The sequence below is a fragment of the Palaemon carinicauda genome, chromosome 26 (assembly GCF_036898095.1).
Source record: "Palaemon carinicauda isolate YSFRI2023 chromosome 26, ASM3689809v2, whole genome shotgun sequence".
NCBI lineage: Eukaryota > Metazoa > Arthropoda > Malacostraca > Decapoda > Palaemonidae > Palaemon > Palaemon carinicauda.
In genome coordinates, this window is record NC_090750.1 from 65,411,799 (window position 1) to 65,417,749 (window position 5,951).

Below are 5,951 nucleotides of genomic sequence, written 5' to 3' on the forward strand. Positions count from 1 at the left end.
ATCTAGTTTAAGTTGAAAAGATGTTGAACTGGTATGTTGGAAGAGAAGAAGCAGGAAAGATGGTTAGATATCATCAGGTGCAGCTAGGATCCGAAAGGTTGTTGTACAGACCTTTTTAGTGATGCTTACAGTTCACCTTGTTGTACAGACCTTCTAGTAATGCTTACAGGTTCACCTTGTTGTGCAGACCTTCTAGTAATGCTTACAGTTCACCTTGTTGCGCAGACCTCCTTGTAATGCTTACAGTTCACCTTGTTGCGCAGACCTCCTAGTAATGCTTACAGTTCACCTTGTTGCGCAGACCTCCTTGTAATGCTTACAGTTCACCTTGTTGCGCAGAACCTCCTAGTAATGCTTACAGTTCACCTTGTTGCGCAGACCTCCTAGTAATGCTTACAGTTCACCTTGTTGCGCAGACCTCCTAGTAATGCTTACAGTTCACCTTGTTGCGCAGACCTCCTAGTAATGCTTACAGTTCACCTTGTTGCGCAGACCTCCTAGTAATGCTTACAGTTCACCTTGTTGCGCAGACCTCCTAGTAATGCTTACAGTTCACCTTGTTGCGCAGACACTCCTAGTAATGCTTACAGTTCACCTTGTTGCGCAGACCTCCTAGTAATGCTTACAGTTCACCTTGTTGCGCAGACCTCCTAGTAATGCTTACAGTTCACCTTGTTGCGCAGACCTCCTAGTAATGCTTACAGTTCACCTTGTTGCACAGACCTCCTAGTAATGCTTACAGTTCACCTTGTTGCACAGACCTCCTAGTAATGCTTACAGTTCACCTTGTTGCACAGACCTCCTAGTAATGCTTACAGTTCACCTTGTTGCACAGACCTCCTAGTAATGCTTACAGTTCACCTTGTTGCGCAGACCTCCTAGTAATGCTTACAGTTCACCTTGTTCCCGCAGACCTTCTCGTAATGCTTACAGTTCACCTTGTCCCGCAGGACCTTCTAGTAATGCTTACAGTTCACCTTGTCGCGCAGAGACCTTCTAGTAACGCTTACAGTTCACCCTTGTCGCGCAGACCCTTCTAGTAACGCTTACAGTTCACCTTGTTGCGCAGACCTTCTAGTAACGCTTACAGTTCACCTTGTTGCGCAGACCTCCTTGTAACGCTTACAGTTCACCTTGTTGCGCAGACCTCCTAGTAACGCTTACAGTTCACCTTGTCCCGCAGACCTCCTAGTAATGCTTACAGTTCACCTTGTTGCGCAGACCTCCTAGTAATGCTTACAGTTCACCTTGTCGCGCAGACCTTCTAGTAACGCTTACAGTTCACCTTGTCGCGCAGACCTTCTAGTAACGCTTACAGTTCACCTTGTCGCGCAGACCTTCTAGTAACGCTTACAGTTCACCTTGTCGCGCAGAGACCTTCTAGTAACGCTTACAGTTCACCTTGTCGCGCAGACCTTCTAGTAACGCTTACAGTTCACCTTGTCGCGCAGACCTTCTAGTAACGCTTACAGTTCACCTTGTCGCGCAGACCTTCTAGTAACGCTTACAGTTCACCTTGTCGCACAGACCTTCTAGTAACGCTTACAGTTCACCTTGTCGCGCAGACCTTCTAGTAATGCTTACAGTTCACCTTGTCCCGCAGACCTCCTAGTAATGCTTACAGTTCACCTTGTGCCGTACATTGATGACACTAACCCCTAGCATCTAATATTCTAAAGATATATGATTGTTCATTTATTTCATTGTTCTTACGTTAGGACCTGAACAATACTGGTAGATGTATTTTATAAGACCTAAACAATATTGGTAGATGTATTTTATAAGACCTAAACAATACTGGTAGATGTATTTTATAAGACCTAAACAATACTGGTAGATGTATTTTATAAGACCTAAACCAATACTGGTAGATGTATTTTATAAGACCTAAACAATACTGGTAGATGTATTTTATAAGACCTAAACAATACTGGTAGATGTATTTTATAAGACCTAAAACAATACTGGTAGATGTATTTTATAAGACCTAAACAATACTGGTAGATGTATTCTAGATTATTAGCATAAGTTTTCTTATTAACTAACGAAAACATTTACATTTATTTCTAATGTAGAATGTGGTAGACCGTTTGCACGAACGAACGTCAGAGGGAAAAGGCAGATCATCTTCCCGGACGAAATCAGAGAGTTCCTCAGGAGTCCAGTAAGTACCAAAAAAAAAAAAAAAAAAAAAAAAAAAAAAAAAAAATTACTATTATTTCAGGATGTCAGTGTTTTAAAAAAAAAATTACTGTATTATTTCAGGATGTCAGTGTTATTAAAAAAAATTACTGTATTATTTCAGGATGTCAGTGTTATTAAAAAAAATTACTGTATTATTTCAGGATGTCAGTGTTATTAAAAAAAAAAAAAAGAAAAACTACTGTATTATTTCAGGATGTCAGTGGTTATATATATACTATATATATATATATATATATAAATTACTGTATTATTTCAGGATGTCAGTGTTATTTATACTTTCTTATATAGTGTATCTGGTCCAGGTTTGATTAGTTTGCTCTTTTAAGTAGGGGATTTCTTCATTAATACCTAAGTTGAGAATGTTACAGCATTAATGTGCAGCAACTATTTTGCTTATTATTTTGTAAAAGTGATTGTAATAGCTAAGAGTTTAAAATTGTCTCGGCAAACCAGTTGCAAAGAACATATCCATTTAGTAATTACTATTAAGAATTTCTTCCTTAGTATTCTTCTGTTAAAAAGCACCTTTTTTTTCATGTACTGAGCCAATTCCAAAATATTTATCTATGCCTAAAAATTTAGGCCAGTTCAAAAGACAATGTCTACAGGAACACAAAGTACCGCTCAATTCGTATTCGATAACTAAGTATTATTATTATTATTATTATTATTATTATTATTGTTGTTGTTGTTGTTGTTGTTATTATTATTACTCCTACTTGGTAGGCTACAACCCTAGTTGGAAAAGCAAGACGCTATAAGCCCTAGGGCTCCAACAGGGAAAATAGCCCCAGTGAGGAAAGGAAAAAAGGAAAAGTAAAATATTTTAAGAAGAGTAACAACATTAAAATAAATATCTCCTATATAAACTTTAACAAAACAAGAAGAAGAGAAATTATATAGAATAGTGTGCCCAAGTGTACCCTCAAGCAAGAGAACTCTACCCCAAGACAATGGAACGACCATGGTACATAGGCTATTATTATTATTATTATTACTATCAGAGCTATAACGCTAGTTGGAAAAGCAAGATGCTATAAGCCAAGGGGCTCCAACAGGGAAAAATAACCCAGTGAGGAAAGGGAAATAAGGAAATAAATAAATGAAGAGAACAAATTAACAATAAATCATTCTAAAATAAGTAACAACGTCAAAACAGATATGTCAATATATAAACTATTAACAACATCAAAAACAAATATGTCATAAAATAAACTATAAAAAGACTCATGTCCGCCTGGTCAACAAAAAAGCATTTGCTCCAACTTTGAACTTTTGAAGTTCTACTGATTCAACTACCCCGATTAGGAGGATCATCACACAATCCAAGTTGGGGATCCTCTTATCATCATTGCTATCCTTATCTATTTCAGTGTTTATTAATGTCTTTTTTTTTTTTTTTGAATCACAGCCAAATAATCCTGCTGCACGTCCCCAATTCCTTTGATCCACACGACCCCGATGATCATGTGATCATCATCACGGTGAGGAAGAGAACCACAACGATCGATTCAACGTACAAGTCCCAACCGTTCGTCCCAGACCTCAGGCTGTCAAGCGAGGGTAACATTGAGTTTATATATATATATATATATATATATATATAATGTGTGTGTGTATGTATGTGTGTAATGAACATTAACGCTTGATTCTCTATCTAGCTACACTTCTTTTCATTTTAAAAAGATTCATCCCTGGTGTAATTAAGTGTTGTGGATGGGGGGGGGGGCTGTCCACCTACACTTGTTTCCTTCGTGAGTAAGCCAAGGTTCCTTATTAAAGGAGATTGGGGGAGAGTTTGGCGCGATTCATTAACACTATTTTCTGGATATTTTCAAACGATCGTCCCAGACCTCAGGCTGTCAAGCAAGGTAACATTGAGTTGTCTGTTTTCAATTGTCCTTTGTATCCATGCCTTCTGTGGTGGATAATGTGGGAGGGTGGGCTGTGGCACCCTAGCAGTACCATCTGAACTCAGTTGAGTCCCTGGTTAGGCTGGAGGAACGTAGAGAGTAGAGGTCCCCTTTTTGTTTTTGTTTCATTTGTTGATGTCGGCTACACCCCAAAATTGAGGGAAGTGCCTTGGTATATGTATGTATGTATCCATTCCTTCTAATTATTTCTTCTTGTTTGCATGTTCTCGTTTGTATACGTACATACATACATACATATACCAAGGCACTTCCCCCAATTTTTGGGGGGTAGCCGACATCAACAAATGAAACAAAACAAAAAAGGGGACCTCTACTCTCTACGTTCCTCCCAGCCTAACAAGGGACTCAACCGAGTTCAGCTGGTACTAGCTAGGGTGCCACAGCCCACCCCTCCCACATTATCCACCACAGATGAAGCTTCATTTGTATACGTAATTTAGTTTAATTCTGAAATGTGTAAGAAAAACTAGCCTATTTTCGATTAACTTTTGTTTTTTGCTTTTCGTGTGTTCAACTCTCCATATTCTACTTTACATTCATATGGGGTTTTATCGAGAATTGTGTTTTTATCCGGGTAAGTTTGGATAGAATCCCAGGCATTCGTCAAATAGGTGGAAGAGGGACAAATTTTATATATATATGTTATATATATATATATAATTATATTATATAATATATATATATATATAATATATATATATATAATATATAAATATATAATAATATATATATATATATATATATATATATAATATATAATATATATATATAATTTTATTGTTTTTTTTTTGGAAAGTGGGGGGAAAACCTCCAAGCAGAACCACAAAATACCTTCGTATAAATCAGAAAGTGAAAATTTTGCACTGCTTGAATGGATCATATAAACTCTCTTTTTAAGAACAAGGAATTCTGAAGAAAAAAAATCCACAGCACTCTAGCTACTTGCTTGTCTACAGGCAGCCCCTAAGAGCAGGAGCCGGTGCTCGCATATACTGTAGCTAACATTATCCCTATCAGAAAAAATATTCCATAATGAATATCAGCGAGGGCGTAGAATAATTAATGAAACCACTATTGCAAACGAAAAACTCGCCTTTACTGAAATTTAACAGCATTAGAAAAAAAAAAAGAAAAAAAAATCCTGGAAAGATTGACTGTTTTATTATATAAGACTTTGATCCTTACGATACTAGTATATGATTTTTGTGAAGCTGTGAATTGTTTAATCATTGAAAATAATGATTTTTTTTTTTTGAAAGATTGATGAATTTAATTCCTTAGTAAATATTATTTTTTTATTCCTTGTCAAATGTGTATTTATAAGATTATCCTACTAGAGTCAATTTCTTTTAGCGATGCAGATTTGCACCGACTCACAGCGTTGCCCTTTTTGCTCGGAAAAGTTTCCCGATCGCTGATTGGTTGGACGAGATAATTCTAACCAATCAGCGATCAGGAAACTTTTCCGAGCTAAAAGGGAACCGCTGTGAGTCGGGGGCAAATATGCATCGCTAAAAGAAATGGACTATAGTTACAATTGCAAAAAATGCAGAATTTTTTTTTTTTTTATTTATTATGAAAAAAAAATCTTTTCTTTTTCCGTTTTGAAATATGTCTAGAAATTTTGCTTCTACTTTTGCTTAATGGCTCTCACCAGTTATTATTATTATTATTATTATTATTATTATTATTATTATTATTATTATTATTACTATCCAAGCTACAACCCCTAGTTGGAAAAGCAAGACGCTATACATGATTCATGCTTCGAACAGATTGAGACAAAATTGTTGTGATTATTAATTTAATAAA

The 5,951-nt window shown here is 36.4% G+C and overlaps 1 pseudogene; it reads left to right on the plus strand.

Annotated features, from left to right (window-relative positions):
• Positions 1–5,951, plus strand: part of LOC137619953 (coagulation factor IX-like) — a 32,321-nt pseudogene that overhangs the window by 9,884 nt on the left and 16,486 nt on the right.